Source organism: Phocoena phocoena, chromosome 18 (assembly GCF_963924675.1).
Source record: "Phocoena phocoena chromosome 18, mPhoPho1.1, whole genome shotgun sequence".
Lineage (NCBI taxonomy): Eukaryota > Metazoa > Chordata > Mammalia > Artiodactyla > Phocoenidae > Phocoena > Phocoena phocoena.
Window position 1 is genome coordinate 18,153,888 of NC_089236.1, and position 17,684 is coordinate 18,171,571.

Here is a 17,684-nt window from a genome sequence, read left to right on the forward strand (position 1 = left end):
AAGAGCTCATTTCCTTAATGAAAATAACCTCCAAAAATCAAGGCAAATTACCATCAACCTGGTAGAAAAACAGGCCAAAGATATGAAAATAGATTTCATGGAAAAAAATGCAGATGACAAAACATATAAAAGATGTTCAACTTCAGTCATACAAAGAGAAATACAAATGAAACCTATTCTAAAAACCACAACTACACTAAAGCTTTTCTCACCAAAATCTGTAGTTATATAAAATATTCTATGGACTGGGGGGAAACAGGCACTTTGATGCATTTCTGGTGGGGATACAAAAGCAAAAAGCCCAGGAGGGAATTTAGTAGTATCTGGCAGAATCACATATGCGTGTGTCTTTTGACCCAGACATAGGAATCTGCTCTAAGGACACACTGGCATAAAATATAAACTGGCATTTGTATCAGTTTAGTCACAACAGAATTACTTGTATTAGCGAAAGATTGGAAATAACCAAAATGCCCATTAATAGGGAACTGATTAAAGTACATGCAACAATGGAATAATCTTCAGGTTGATGGTGTCCCTTCCAAGTCACCCTTTTCACTAGAAGGCATAAAGAGAATGTAGAAAGTCTCCATGTACCAGTATCGGGTGATCTGCAGAATATATTACAAAGTGGAAAAAACAAAGGCACTGAAGAGTAATCTATTAAATATGTAGAAGGAAGGAATGGGAAAGGTGCCAATGATAGAGTTCTCTAATTATAACTTGTTTACATGGTTTCAATCTTAGAATCATGTATGTTTACATATTCAAAAATTAAATTAAGTAAAAAGGTAGAAAGAGAAGAAAAATCTACAAAGGAAATAAATTTACATAACTATATAGAAGTTTGGTGACATAGCCACACAAGAAAAGCAACAATTTTAGTGACTTTAGAACATAGATTTTGGACTGTACATTGGCCCTCTGTATCTTCAGATTCTCCATCTGCAGAGTCAACCAACCACGGATCGAGAATATTCAGGGAAAAAAATTCCAGAAAGTTCCAAAAAGCAGAACTTGAATTTACCCCATACTGGCAACTATTTATATATCATGTACATTGTATTAGGTATTATAAGTAATCTAGAGATGATTTAAAGTACATGTGCATAGGATATATGCAAACCCTATGCCATTTTATATAAGGAACTTAAGCATCCGTGGATTTTGGTATCCATGGGGGGATGGAGCTGGAACCAATCCCCCATGGATACCAAGGGATAACTGTATCTTCTTAGCGGGGTATATTCAGTAGTATAATTGTTGTATTGCTTTTTTTTTTTTTTTTTTTTTTTTTGCGGTACGCGGGCCACTGTTGTGGCCTCTTCCGTTGCGGAGCACAGGCTCCGGACGCGCAGGCTCAGCAGCCATGGCTCACGGGCCTAGCCGCTCCGCGGCATGTGGGATCTTCCCAGACCCGGGCACGAACCCGTGTCCCCTGCATCGGCAGGGGGACTCTCAACCACTGCACCACCAGGGAAGCCCATGTATTGCTATTTTTAAAGTATTTTATGTCTATTGTTGGGTAATATAAGTGTTGCAAAATGTTAATTGTTGAACAAAACCACAGTAGTTTATCAGGGCTATGACTTAGAAAATTTAGTCTGGAAAGTCCTTTGATAGATTGAGCAAAGTGGAAATGAAGTACAAAATTACACAGAAGGACAGCTAACATAACAGAGTATAGGTTATGTAGCAGGCTTTGTGCTGGGCACTATATATATGCTATATAATTTGGCTCGTGCAGCTACCCGTTGAGACTTGTGATATTATTTTCCTAAGAGGGATGTTGAGATTTAAACCCAGATCTATGTGATTCCAAATCCTGTGTTTTTTCTACTACATTATTGCAGGATATACATCAAATATTGAGAAGAAAGAACATCCAGAGCTAAATGTTCTGTTTAAACCAGTAGTTGCTGCTCAGAAAATAAATAAAGATGCAGACCCAAAGTCAGTGGTTTATACGTTCTTCATGCAAGAGCATTGTATTAAAGGAGAGAGTGTAAGTTTTCTCTTATTTCTAATGGGAAAATGTAAGCATACACACATGCACACATACACGCCCTCATACTGATGTTGGAGATAGAAATTTTATAAAAGTTGCCATTGATGACTGAAATTAGTGACAGATGTGAACTAAAATTATGGCAAAGCAGAAAAGAAAAAATCTAGCAGGCATGGGTTTTCATGATGCTGTTAAAAGCAAAAAACCTTTCAAAGCTTCCCTTCATGACACTTTAAAGCTCTTCTAAGCTTTGCACAACCTTTTTGTATTGGCCTTTAAGATACTAGTTTAGATAAGGTGGTTTCCTCCTGTGGAAGGTTAGGGCTGATAGAGATTTCAGTGGTGCTAGAGTTCTCCTCATCTAAGCCACCCCTTCACATTTATACTGGTTTTCCCTAATGATGAAATATTTTTATTTGGTTCAGTACTAATTTTTAAAAAGTCTGCCACTTGAAGTAGTTGGGGTAGGGAGATATTCCTATTTTAATTTGATTCATTTGTATATGATTCTGATGGAAATTCAATTTATAATTCTATGTACGTGATAATAAGGAAAACGTTGAAATTTCTATAAAGATTTTTTAAATTAATTTTTAAGCTTTTCTTTTTGTCAGAAGCTGTGTTGATCAGTGACTTTGGTGAAGGCTGAGAAAGTTGAAGAAAATTTGCAGATGATACACAACTTCTAAGGTAAGCTAATATAATAACTCAGTCAAGATTATAAGTACCCTTGACAGACTTATAGACTACAGTTAACACACTAAAATAAAATTTACAGGAGTAATTATTATATCCTGATTTAAATTTTACAAAGCAATTGTAGAAGTATTAAATAGACTTCCATTTCTGGCAGTATGATAGACAAGACATCCACCAAATATGTAAAATACTAGATTCAGTATTTTAAAAATCCTTTAAAATGAATGGATAAACCTATAAGAAAATAAGGGAAACTTTCTGGGGCTAGAAACCAAGCAAGTATATTCTGTGAGGTAAACGAGTGCTGAAATCACTGAATACTTTGGGGGCATCCATCATTCTATGGGGCCATAGAAACTTGTGCATGGAGAAGAATGGAGACGGAGGAAAATTCCCTGCGTTCTGCAAAGTGAAGGGGGCCTATCAGAGACCATCCTGGAGAGGCATACAGCTCTGGGTGGAGTTAGAATCCCCCTGAATAATTCCTGCTTACATTCACTTGGATTTGATGCCTTATTTTATACTATTTTCATGATCCTTAAACTCTACAAATTGAGAGTTTTAATTTAAAATAGACTTGGGTCTGTAACACTCTTCAGTACCTGCCAGAAACAAATCACAAATCCTCCATGGAAGGAATTATCAACCTAGTTATCAAATAATCATAGTTAAAATTCTAACAAATAAACTCATTTTTTAAAAAAAAATCACAAAACATACAAGGGGAAAAAATCAAAACACTATGAGCAAGAGTCAGCAGAAATCACAACTGAAACAGATCTACAGATATTTCAGCTATTAGAAATATCCAATACATAAGATAAATATATTTAATAAATAAAAGAGGGATTCTAACCAAATGTAAAATAGATAGCTAGTGGGAAGCAGCCACATAGCACAGGGAGATCAGCTCCGTGCTTTTTTTTTTTTTTTAAATAAATTTATTCATTTATTTATTGGCTGCATTGTGTCTCCGTTGCTGTGCGCGGGCTTTCCCTAGTTGCAGTGAGTGGGGGCTACTCTTTGTTGCGGTGTGCAGGCTTCTCATTGCAGTGACTTCTCTCATTGTGGAGCACGGGCTCTAGGCGTGCAGGCTTCAGTAGTTGTGGCACACAGGCTTAGTTGCTCTGCGGCATGTGGGATCCTGCTGGACCAGAGCTCAAACCCGTGTACCCTGCATTGGCAGGCAGATTCTTAATCACTGCGCCACCAGGGAAGTCCCCAGCTCGGTGCTTTGTGACCACCTAGAGGAGTGGGATAGAGAGGGTGGGAGGGAGACACAAGAGGGAGGAGATATGGGGATATATGTATATGTATAGCTGATTCACTTTGTTATACAGCCTAAACTAACACACCATTGTAAAGCAATTATACTCCAATAAAGATGTTTAAAAAAAGAGGGATTCTAAAACATAAATAAAGAGTAATAGACTATAAAAATGACAAGGCACATTAAAATAAGAATGAATTAGACTATCAGAAATGAAAAATCCCATAATAGAACTTAAAAATTAAATAATATGTTAAACCAGCATATAAGGCACAGTTAAAAAGAGTAAGAAACTATAGTTGACCCTTGAACAACACAGGTTTGAATTGCATGGGTCCACTTATGTGTGAATTTTTTTCAGTAAATACGTACTTGAGTACTACATGATCTGCAATTGGTTGAATCCACAGATGTGGTTACCACAGTTATGGAAAGCTGATTGTAAAGTTAAACATAGATTTTTGACTGTTGGTGGTTGGTACCCCTAAACCTCAAGTTGTTCAAGGGTCAACTGTGCATGGAAGGCCATACACAGAGAAAAAAGATATAGGAAAAATAAAAGAGATGGCGAGATGATTTAATCAGAGTAGCAGGATACAATTTATGAAGAAAGTTAGTACTAAAGTAGAACACTTCAGAGTAACCTAAGATAAGCTTCTCTAGAGAGAAAGCATCATCCCCTTTGTACGGGCAGGAATAAAAAAACAAAACCAGAACTAATTTGTTTTTAATGGGTTCCCCAACTCATCACTTAAAAGTCAGCACTTCCTCTTTGTCTTACTTTTTTATTCAAGACAAAGAATATAGTAGAACAGGAATGTGATTCATAATTTTAAAAAATCAATTGGAGATTTATTCACAAATATTTGCTGAGGATAAAGCAGTGAACAAAACACAAACGTTCCCTTCCTTCACATTAGCTTATGTTCTAGTGTCATTAAAGTTGTCAGTTACGAAGTAAAAATCAGGACAACAGCAAACTTATTCCTTTCCTTTTCACTCATAACTTTCCTCAACATGGGGTTATAATGGAAACTCAGGGGCATGCAGAGTTCACCATAGTCATAGAATACAACAGTGTAGAGTGTATACATTATATATATCAGAGCCTACATTTTAAAAAATGCCTATTTCTTGTGTCAAAAAAGTTAAAAATGCCTGTTTATAGAGAAACATAGCTGCTGCTTTTAAAAAAAGAAACATTTTTTTCCACTTATGAATGCTATGGTTGAAAACTTGATTTTTTTCTTTCTAAACATTTGTTGAGTGACTAATTACTGAAACCCTTAAGAATGAATTGGATGCTACAACAGCTGCTCTTTTGGGATTAGGTGATGTTCTTCAGGGAATTCATGCCTGAATCTACTGTATACAATTTTTAGGTGCTTTATTCAACCAGTGCCAGTGGCATTTCGTCTTTTAACCTTGGCACTCCAGTTATACTTTCTCTTGCACTTGGGAGGGTAGCCACATTTGCCACAGATTGACTTATGTCGGTGGTAGGCCTTAGAGCCACAATAGCGGCACAGCATGTGTGTCTTATTGCTGTGCTTTGCAAATGATGACATTCCCTTCCTCATCTCGCTTCTGATCATTACAGAAAAGAATAAAAGAAGAAAAAGTAATCAATCCTAACACCCAAAGAAAATTACTTCTAAAATTTCATTGTACTTCCTTCTAATTTTATCTATGTAAAATTATATGTGTGTATGGACACACAAATGGTTGTGTGTATGTATATAATTTAAAAGTGAATTTGAGGGACTTCCCTGGTGGTCCAGTGGGTAGGACTCCACCCTCCCACTGCAGGGGACATGGGTTCGAGCCCTGGTCCAGGAAGATCCCACATGCCATGGAGCAACTAAGCCCGTGTGGCACAACTACTGAGGCTGCTCTCTAGAGCCCACGTGCCACAATTACTGAACCCACATGCCACAGCTACTGAAGCCCATGCACCTAGAGCCCGTGCTCCGCAACAAGAGAAGCCACCACAATGAGAAGCCTGCACACCGCCAGAAGAGTAGCCCCCACTCGCCACAACTAGAGAAAGCCCGTGTGCAGCAACGAAGACCCAATGCAGCCAAAAAAATTAATTAATTAAAAAAAAAAAAGAACGAGCACAGCCACAATAAATTAAAAAACCAAAAAAAAAACCCGAGGGGGTAATCAGCTGAGTCAGATGAGTGAATCAAAGGGATGGATAGTGTTTCAAAGCAACACTAATAAACCGCTCACATTTAAAAAATAAATAAATAAAAGTGAATTTGAAATACTCATATTTATTCTATTTTTTATTTAACATATTTTTCTTATATGAATATATGACACTTTAAAATATTATTTTGACACCTCTATTAAATTCTATTATAAGATGGTAGCATAGCATAATTTATTCAGCCATTTCTTTTTGTAAACATTCCAGGCTTTCCTATTATAAATAACATTACGATAACATCATTGACTATCTGGCCATATCTCTGATTATTTTCTCAGGATAGCTTTCTGTTAGTAGAAATAGTCTGTTAAAGAGCATGAATATTCTGATAAATTGTTTTCTAGATATATTCTTAGTGTTTTTTTTCTACACAGCAGCATATGAGATTTTGTCTCACCACATTCTTGCCAATGATAGTTTATATTTTAAAAAATCTTTCTTCTATTTCTTAGGAAGACTGGTTCTGTTTCTTGTAACAGTTATGCTTCTTTTACTAAGGTGAAAACTTTTCATCTGTATTTTTGATTTTGTATTGAGATGGAGAAATTGTCGGTCTTTTAGTAGTTGGCACAAGAATTTTTGTTTTTGCAGAAAATGCTGAATTTGTTTGGAAGAAATGCCTTGATAATTCATTTGTGATGAATACTGAGTCTACAAGGGTCTTGTTCAAGTGTGAGAAGATGATTGTTAAATTGCTTTTTTTTTTTTTTTTTTTTTTGCGGTACGCGGGCCTCTCACTGCTGTGCCCTCTCCCGTTGCGGAGCACAGTCTCCAGATGCACAGGCTCAGCGGCCATGGCTCACGGGCCCAGCCGCTCCGCGGCATGTGGGATCCTCCCAGACCAGGGCACGAACCCGTGTCCCCTGCATCGGCAGGCAGACTCTCAACCACTGCGCCACCAGGGAAGCCCTAAAAGATATATTTTTAAAGAATTAATATAGCAAGAAAAAGTACACTAGTTCGTATTTTATTTGTAAAATGAGATAGCATTCTGTTTGCATTTATTAAAGGTATTTTTCTGTGGTCAGTAGTTATTAATAGATTATAATCATTTCTCCTATTCTAGATCATGTTTTATAAGTCTTCAGAGTTATGGTAAAATGTGTTTTATAAAGATAATGAAATCCAACTGTAGTTACTGAACTAATTCCATAGAGATTTTTCCATTCAGTGGATATGTTTTATTATAATTCTATGTGTTGTTTGCTGTCAATGTCTTTGTTTGAGTCTGAAAATTAAATATCTTGTCAAAAAGTACTTTCCATTAGCAACAATCTTCAAAATGTAGAAAGAGATCATTTGAGACTAGTTTCCCGTGACATTTTATTATTATTTTTTTGTGAATGAAAACATATTATTTAAAGTCCTACAATGAGATGAAGGATGTTGGTTGAGTTTGACTTTCCTTTCATTAAAGACTTCAGAAAAGGCTATTCGCTATTTGAAATTCTAGCCCCCAAGATCTCATGTAATAGCAAGTGTGCTAGAATCCAGGTGAGATGCTGGCAGACAGAGCTCTCTCATGGCCATCTCCTAGGTAGAGGAGATTCCTTACTGTAAGTCACTACTGATAAGTTGTTTGCGTGACTGCTGGGGGAGAGATTTACAGAGTTCTGTGAGAGTCTATTCTCATCTTGCTCGGTTTGGTCAGGAGTGGGAGACCATGTGTTTTTGCTGATCGAGTCGAACCTGGAACCCCCAGGGTCTTTTAAGTTGTTTTCATCTGATTGTTGGTTCTTTTGGGGAGAGGCAAACGGGTTGAAGTTTCTTCTACCCTGTGATGTGACTGTGTGTTGAACTCTGTTTCAAAAGATGACAGCTGCTGTGTTACTCCTAAAAGTCCACCCACCTCCACACTGAGAATGACCCAGATGACATCTATATAGTAGAGTCCTGTAGCAGTGCACATCTGTCACTGTCCCTGATACATTCCTGCTCTGCTGGGGCTGCACATCTGGACGCTGACATCTGCAATCACTTGGGGCTCTAGCGATCTCACCATTACCATGTTCACATGTCCAAATTGGTCTTCCCTGACATATTTAAAACAAACCCCTGGAGGCCAGGCCTCTGCCCCAGAATTTTGGATCTGCCATGTTTTTATAAATTGAGTATCAGGAGGTATCAACTCCCCTTCTCCTATGGTGACATCTTCAACAAAGGACATAGAGGGCACACTGATGTTTGGGCTCTCAAAGTCATAATAGGCGCCAATTGCTGCTTGTAGGTTCCAGTTGGTCATGTCCAGGAAGAGGGCGCTGACGGCTGGGTTGAGCTGGAAGCCGAGCAACCGCTGGAACTCGGAGATGAGCACGTCCTTGTCGGTGGTGCCCAGGCAGCTGAACTTCTGCATCAGCTCGGGGTCCAGGCTCACGCCCATGCCCTCCATGGCTGGGGCCGGACACTCGTTTCCCTTCCTCCTCACAACTGAGCCGACGCCGGGCCGGGGCCCGCGAGGGGGCCCGTTGCTAGCTGGCGCTGCGACCCCGCTCCTCGGAGGTAGGCCCCGGGCCTCTCACCACCCATAGGGATAAACTCACTCAGCCGCTCACTCACTCTCGCACCCCACCCCACCCCCGCGCGCCCCTAGTGCCGCCGCCAACGCCTCCTCTCGCTTCTCCTTCCCAGGACATTTTAAACTGAATAATTTATAACTCAAGGTCTTCTGTCCCTTTATTTAACCTAATTCTCTCTTTGTCCTTTCTGTGTTCTTTTTAGATCCTGTTTTCCTTCTTGGTTCTAGAGCACCAGCTTACAAATTGTACTTTTAAAGAGTTACAACAGAAATAATATGATTTTCCAACATGAAATTTTTTGTATAGCTCTGATTTCAATAATTTGTAGCAAAGTGAAAGTTTGTAAAAACTCAGAAAATTGGAAGATGACGTACTTTATAAAAAGAGAATGAACATGTGTCAGTTCTTGATAGGATGAGAGTTGTTCTTTCATTAAAAGCTATGTTGTGTTCTTAATTGATTCAAGGAAGAACTTTTCATACAAGTGTCAACTGTGGAAAAAAACAGAAAATAGATCCAGCAAAGAAGGGCAGGGAAATAAGAGAGTCATTACCATCTGACTATGGTTACGGCACTAAGCCCATTTTTGTTGGTTATGATGATATTGTATTGATATATTGTATCTGAGGATTCCATGACTTCTTTCTTACCTCATTCTTTGTTATTCCTTGAATTGGGAAGTTGGAGGAATACCATAGCACGTATTTCACCTGGTTATTGTTTGTGGTGCTATTGTAAGTGGAATTGTAACTATTGAGCTTAGAATTTGATGTATGCAAGTTATAGCCTTTAGCTTTTCTTCTTACTACATTTATATGATTTTTTTAAATTATTATTTATTTATTTATTTTGGTACACCTTCATTTCTTTTTTTTAAAAATTAACTTATTTATTTATTCATTTTTGTCTCTGTCGGGTCTTCATTGCTGTGCAGGCTTTCTCTAGTTGCAGCGAGTGGGAGCTACTCTTCATTTGCGGTGCACAGGCTTCTCATTGCGGTGGCTTCTCTTGTTGTGGTCGCGGAGCATGGGCTCTAGGTGCTCGGGCTTCAGTAGTTGTGGCTCACAGGCTCTAGAGTGCAGGCTCAGTAGTTGTGGTGCACGGGCTTAGTTGCTCAGCAGCATGTGGGATCTTCCCGACCAGGGATTGAACCCATGTCCTCTGCATTGGCAGGCGGATTCTTTTTATTTCCTTTTTATTTATTTAATTTATTTTGGTTTTGGCTGTGTTGAGTCTTCGTTGCTGTGCTCAGGCTTTCTCTAGTTGCAGTGAGTGGGGGCTACTCTTCATTGTGGTGTGCAGGCTTCTCACTGCAGTGGCTTCTCTTGTTGCAGAACACGGGCTCTAGGTGCGCAGGCTTCAGTAGTTGTGGTTCTTGGGCTCTAGAGCACAGGTTCAGTGGCTGTGGCACATGGGCTTAGTTGTTCCGCGACATGTGGGATCTTCCCAACCAGGGATTGAACCCATGTCCCCTGCATTGGCAGGCAGATTCTTAACCACTGTGCCACCAGGGAAGTCCCTATATGATTTTTGATAACATCAATTTTCACTCTGCTCAAATGCACATTCTATTACTCCACTATTATTCTCTTCAGATGATCTTGAGTTCTTCTTTTCTGAGAAAATGGAAGCAATCATGTGCTTTCTAACTTCATTTCTCTTTACCTGGACAGTTTATTTTACTCATACTTTCTCTTCCTTTTTCATTTTAGAAAGATATATATCATTCTTCTTGGGGGTTAAACTTTCCACTTATGTTCTTGATCCCATCTTCCGTTGTGGGCTTAAGACTCTTGCCTCACTAATTATCCTCTTATCTTGCATCTTTCTGATATCTTTTCTACCCAATCTACTGAGAGTTTAAAAAAAAAGAGCAAGCAAGCAAGCAACAAAAATACCTTTCATTAGTCCTTGAAGCTCTCCTTCTGTTCCTTATCAAAACACTCGGAAACAGTAATATATGCTTATGCCTCCATTACCTCATCCCTAACCTCTTACAATCCTAATTTTGCCCCGGAATATTTGTTGTGTGTCAGGGACTACTACTCCAACCTCTCATCCAGTGTTCAAGGCAAGTCAGTTGAGCCATGCTACCTGGATCAGAACGAATATTACCAGTTTCCCAGAAGGACTGGCTTGGAGTCCTCTGCCTGCTTTATGCTTTGCTGTAGTACCGTATGCTCTGGTGATCCCAGCCTGGCTTTGGCCTCTCTATCAGCCTATGTCTTTAGGATTTTAGGGGAATATGAATTCTTAAAGGTCCTTTTCCTTGTCCTAAGTGGTTCTCTGAATATCCCTATTTCCCCTGATACCTTTGGTTTGTAAGAATTGAAAGAGGGCCTTAGAAATTAGATTACAGGTTTAGGCAGGATGCTCATCACTGCTCTACAGTATTCCATATTGTTGCACACTTCGTATTCTTGATGCTCTCCTTTTTGTTCATAGTGATAGTATACTTTTCTGGTTCTCCTGTCCTTCTCTAACTACTGTTTCTTTAGTCAGTTTTTTCTATCACAACTTATAGATGTTCCTTAAAGGTTTGTTCTTGGCTTTCTTTTTGGTTTCTCATATTGCACTGGCAGAATGAGTGACCCCCAATATATCTCTGGCTCTGTTTTCTCTCCAAGTTCTATTCTATGTGTTCAACTGCCTCTGTAGGCATCTATATCCAGAAGTCTTGCTGGCACCTCAAACTTGTTACATATCAAGCAACTGGTTATTTTGCAAAAATTTGTTTTTCCTTCATTGGTCCTTATTTATTTTGAAAATATTACCCATCTACTCTTTCACACAGGCATGGAAACTCATCATATTGTCTCTTCTCTCAATTACCATCTACATTTATTCAGGTGCCAAACCTATTGTCTCTGATACTCACGTAGACTGCCTAGTTACTTTCATTGCCATCCTAGACTAGTGCAATTGCCTTTAATTTCATCTCCTCCTGTTTCTCTGCCTTCTTGATTCTTCTTATACACTGCCACATTCATATTCATGAAAGAGAGTTTGATTACATCATGGCTCCCTTTTGCCTACAAATTAACAGTTAAACTCATTAACCTAGTATTAAAGCTCTTCATAATCTGATCCCCACCTGTTTTTTTTCAGTTTTTTTAGTGTCATTCACATAGCATTTGCTTCTGATAAGCTAAATTATTGCTTGTTATTTATATCTTGTACTTCCTAATACTGTGTTCTTATCTCCATGTGACCAAATCATACCCATCATTCAAAACTGAATTCAATGCACCTTTTCTATGAAACCTTCTGTGATTCCTCAAGGTATGTTTTTTTTTGGCTCTTCTGAATTTTTTGGTATTTCATTAGTCTTTTCATTTGTAATTCATAACTTTTTGCCTTACGCTCTAGTTATTTTTAGTACATGTCTTATATCCCCTAATAAAATATGAATTTCTTATTTTACTCTGTACCCCCAAAGAGCAGATTTTCCTCAGATGGTTGGACGGATGAATCCTATACATTGAAGTGATAAGAAAGTTGTAACAGAGCCTTGCCATTGTCAAGTGTTCAGGGCCATTGCATTTAGTTGTATGGCTTGCCCACTGCCCAAAGCCTCCTGGCCAGGGAAGTGAGTGGGGCCTGAAATCCAGCTCACATCCCCACTTCTGTCACATCAAACTATGTGCCAGGCTGGTGCAGGGCTGCATCTGCCTGTGAAAAGGGTACTTGTTCTTTGTATGAAGGTGCTATCTGCTGGTTAATCTATGCGCCTGCTTGACTGCACCTGTCCCTTTTTCTGACTTTTACCGAAGTACCATATAAGCTAGTAGCAACCCTGAAAGTATGGACAGTATTAATTGAAGTTCATTATGAAAACTACTTTGTGTCACATAGAAAATAACCCTCAAAATGTTTGTTAGAATGAAAGATGTGGATTAATCGAGTGTAAAATAAAGCATTGTTATAGAGCATCTCCTTGATAATTTGCTATTAATCTCAAATTCACAAATATTCTGGAATCCCTGCACCGCTTCTGGAACCTCTGAGACTTCTTGTAATTTTCTTACTTAGATCAAATGGTTAAGGGTCCCGTTTCCCTTGCCCCCACCCCAACTCTGTCTTTTGCTTAGAGTAAATTAGACTAAACTCCAGGGTTTCTGTACTCCTATCCTATGCTTTTTAAAAATGCTGCATTCAGGGAATTCCCTGACGGTCCAGTGGTCAGGACTCTGTGATTTCACTGCCGAGGGCCCGGGTTCAGTCCCTGCTCAGGGAACTAAGATCCCACAGGCCTCGTGTTGTGGCCAAAAAAAGCTGCACTCAAAATTCTTTTAACGGAATTCTTTTGGTCTAGTTGGTATATAAGACAAACTTTAAAGTCCTTAAACACATAGTCAATGACTTGTTGGTGTGTGGGTTATGAGTATCTATGGAGCACCTACTATAGCACTTTGCATCTACTAAGTGTTTTGTAAATGAGGTTGACTACAAACTGCTTGTGACTCCTCCAGTGGATCTGCCCCATTCAGGAGTAGTGATAGAGCAACTGCAAGTTGGATGATGTACTTTTAATATATGCTAGAGTTTTTTTGTTGTTGTTGTTTGTTTTTTATGAGTGGAGCAGAGTGTCTAACATTTAACAGTTAACTGAGTCAGGCATGTATGTATATTATTTCACTTGATGCTCACAACTAGTCCTGGAGTACATACTGTTATCTCCAATTTAAAGATATGTTACTTACGTACAATCTGTTTTCATTCAAATCTGGGTCTGCCTAATTTCAAAGATTTTATGGACTGTGAAACTAGGCACTTGATATGAGAACAGTGTTCAGAATAGTTTATCACATAAAGGCCTTCAGAGACTATATATCTATATTTATTTGTTACTAAATAGATATACGTAGAGATATATTTTATCTTGGCATTAGGGAAACAAGGCAGTCATTCCTTGGACTGGCATAGTAGATGTTACTGCTGAGGGCCAAATATTGCAGCTGCCACTGCAGTGCAGTACCAGTAGGGGGCCAGAGCGGTGCTAGAAAGTGAGAAAAAGATTGATGGTCTCAGCTTTGAGAGATTGCTCTGACATTTTGGAAATACAGCCAACGGGCAGGGGTGTCACCTAAATTTTGTAATTCAAGCTTCCTCCTTCCTAAAAAAAGCAGAAGGCGGAGATGGAAGCAGAATTAGTATAAGAGAGAAAACAGACTAATGAAGAAGCTTTGTTATCTTGCTGAAGTTAAGAACTTTTAAAGATTTCCAAATTTGGCCAAGGATTAGCAATTAATGGACAATTGGAAATGTGTTTTCATTCTATCAATTAACCCCTATTTCAGTGCAACTTGGACACCTCTAAAGCATTTGTCCTCTGGCATTTCTTCTGTATTCTGCTTTTATGAAAGCAATTTGAGTATCTTTAAGCAAGTTCCAGGGCCACGATGTTAATTCTGTCTGAAATGGGAATTATGAGAAGAACTAGAGATATCTATGGTACATGGATAGCATGACAAACTCCTAAGATAATAAATAGATTCTTTGCTTTGGGTCTCCCTTTTTGGCATAAGACTATTGAAGAAAAGTCAAATGTTATTCCTGGGCTACCTGAAGTTGTAGCTGTGGTATTTTGTACCTATACTGTAATCTTTAGGAAGAGAGAAAAATAGAGAAACAAAAGCATAGATGAGAAGTGAGGAGAAAAAAACAGTGAATGGAAGCAACCTAAGTGTCCATCGACAGATGAATGGCTAAAGAAGATGTGGCACATATATACAATGGAATATTACTCAGCCATAAAAAGAAATAAAATTGAGTTATTTGTAGTGAGGTGGATGGACCTAGAGTCTGTCATACAGAGTGAAGTAAGTCAGAAAGAGAAAAACAAATACCGTATGCTAACACATATATATGGAATCTAAAAAAAAAAAAAAAAAATGGTTCTCGTGAACCTAGGGGCAGGACAGGAATAAAGACCAGACATAGAGAATGGACTTGAGGACATGGGGAGGGGAAGGGTAAGCTGGGACGAAGTAAGAGTGTAACATTGACATATATACACTACCAGATGTAAAATAGATAGCTAGTGGAAAGCAGCTGCATGGCACAGGGAGATCAGCTTGGTGCTTTGCAACTACCTAGAGGGGTGGGATAAGGAGGGTGGGAGGGAGACGAAAGAGGGAGAGGATAAGGGGATATACATATGCATATAGCTGATTCACTTTGTTATACAGCAGAAACTAAAACAACACTGTAAAGCAATTATACTCCAATAAAGATGTTTTAAAAAGAAAAACAAAACAGCGAGAGTGAGAGGTAAATACCACTTAAAAAAAAAAAATCTGTAGTTACCCAAATTAGCAAAATTACAACAATAGGTTCACAGTACTTGTTAGCATACTCAACATATACATATATTTTACAGTGGTAAAAGGGTCATTTCTGCTTTTAACACTTGTTTTGAAAACACAAATTTGTTCCAGTATGATTGATATATTAGGAAACATTTGAGCATAATGCAGATTTCTCATTTGCTTTTGTACAGTGTTACAAATGCAGAAAACCACCCAGCTGAACCAAGCCATGGAGAAATGCACAAAACATAAACCATGGAGCAATGCACAAAACATAGACATGCACACACCTCAAGCATGTACCAGCTGTCTCTGTGTACCACATGTTATATGAGTCACATTCATCCATGTTTGGTGTTACAACTCTCCAGCTGATTTCAGATAATCCTATTTCCACTATTTTGAAATAATTCACAAGATATAAGTCTCCTAACATCCACCGCCATGAGCAAAATGTCAGGTCTTTTTCAAGGAAAAGTACCATATTTATTGTGGTATTTATGTATTTTTTAAACCACTTAACATGTGTAAAAGTGTGCTACTATTTTTATTAGGTTCCTACTTTAAGAGAAAAAATATGTCTCTGATGAAATTTTTGAGTATTGAGCTCCAACCCGGTTTTCCCCACAATTCCTGTGGTTCTTATTGCATGATATTGCATAGCATGGAGATTTTTAGGAACACTTACCTCATTTTGTAGCAAAACTGACTGTACATGGTAATTTTAGAACATTTGGAAAACACAAGAATGTATGAATGTAACCACTGGTGTTCCAACTAATGTTAACCTTTGGTATTGTTTCCATGTCCAAATAGAAGGAAATATTTATGTAAAAAATAGAACAGAAATTGGGGGCTCATATTCTTTACTAAGTTTAGCATCTTAGAATTTTTAAGCTTGATATTATGCAATAAATATATCCCCATTTCTTTAAATGTTCTTAAACAACTTGACCGTGTTATTCTGTATTAATGAATGAACCCTGCTCAATATTCAGTAGGCATGCTGAATGGCCTGCAACTATGCTGGTTGTTTGGACATCTGCTTTGGTTGGCCAATGCCCATGCCACATGGAACCCAATGATTATAATCAATCACATACTTTGGACTTTAGTTTTGGGGTTTTTTTGCTATAAGTAGTGTAATAAATATCCCTGTATATTCTTCCTTGCATACTTATTCTTAGAATAAATTTGTAGACATTGAATTACTAAATAAAAAAGAATATGAATATTTTAAGCCTTTTGCAACTTATTGTTAATATCCCTACAGGAAAAAGTTATGTTAATTTACACTCTGTGTTAAAGTACTAGAGTTCTTGTTTTATTTTACCCTCACCAACCTTAGAAGTATAATTAAAGCAAACACAAAAACAAACTTTATTATCTATTTAGGTAACTACAGTGTTATTGATCAGGAGAGAAGAATGTGGGGGAAATAGAGGCTGACCCCTTTCTATAGGGAGTTAAATATCGAAGTGGACCATGGGAAGTGGAGTGATGGATAGAACTGATAAATAGGAATTTATTTAAGTAATAAATGAGTGTACTAGGCTAAGAGGTCTTTAAGAAAATGCACGCAAGGTAAGGGTAAAAGGAGGCTATAAAATTTCTGCCTTCTTGCAATAAAAAATGCTGAATGACCCAATGATATGAGTAAAATAGAAAAAAAAAAGGCGGGTGAGGGGGAGAAAGTCTATTTAAGACCTTCCAGACATCACTTCCAGTTGCCAGATTTTAAGCCACCCTCCTCATGGTAATGATATTGTAAATAAGCAAAGTCACAGGTTAATGAAATGAATCATAATCATTCAAGTGGAGCAACATGTGATTTTGCAGAGCTCCACCTGGGTAGAATTTGAGTCAAAGGATTCTGAGTAAGAGATAATGAGCTCATATGGAAAAGGATAACTAAAAAGGCATATACAGAACCTGAGAGCCTAAGAACTTCCTAAGCATTATGCCTGCGTATTTGTCTCTCCAGTGTGATCACAGCCATGAGCTAAATTAGTTTGAGCAAAAGTAGGGAGGCACAAAGTGTGAGAAAGATATGATTAGAATCTAGGAGAAGCCTGAAAACCCAAGCATCTTTTTCTACTTCTGCCTTGTGGGGCAGTCAACCCCGGAATACAGAGCAATCTAATAGGATGCAGCCTGGGTGTAAGGGGAAGTTCTCCCATTTTATTGGAAGAAGAGACCAAGAAGGAAGCATTTTAACCTGGGGGCTTGAGTAATGGGCAGACCAAGGAAGCTGGTTAGAGACAAAAATCACAACAGATTCAACAGTTTTTGGCTTTGATGAGTAGAAGACAAAAGGCAAAGTGATTAAAAGCCAAATGATAATCCAAGACCGTTGTATTGTCAAAGAAATTCAAGCCTGAGAAATAAAGTTCTGTCATCCCTTGGCAACTCCCAGACCCCTAAATCTGGCCCCCAAACAGGTAGACTGGCTTCAGCAGGAAAGCTGTCAGTCATGAACCATCCACAATGACCCTCTCAAATGTGACGTTGGAGGACAATTGATAGGGAGGATTCTCCCAGGGATTAGAGAGATTAGAACAAGGGGCAACCAGTTTGGTAGCTAAGGAACTCATTCCCAGGCAGGGAAGCTTGCTCTTCCTGTCCAGCAAAATATCATACATATTATAGATTAATGTTTCCTCAC

General features: G+C 38.4%; 2 pseudogenes; both read right to left on the minus strand.

Annotated features, from left to right (window-relative positions):
• Positions 1-521: 521 nt before the first annotated feature.
• Positions 522-5,557, minus strand: LOC136137515 (large ribosomal subunit protein eL37 pseudogene; annotated as a pseudogene).
• Positions 5,558-7,712: 2,155 nt separating this feature from the next.
• On the minus strand, positions 7,713-8,581 carry LOC136137517 (protein ILRUN-like; annotated as a pseudogene).
• Positions 8,582-17,684: the final 9,103 nt, after the last annotated feature.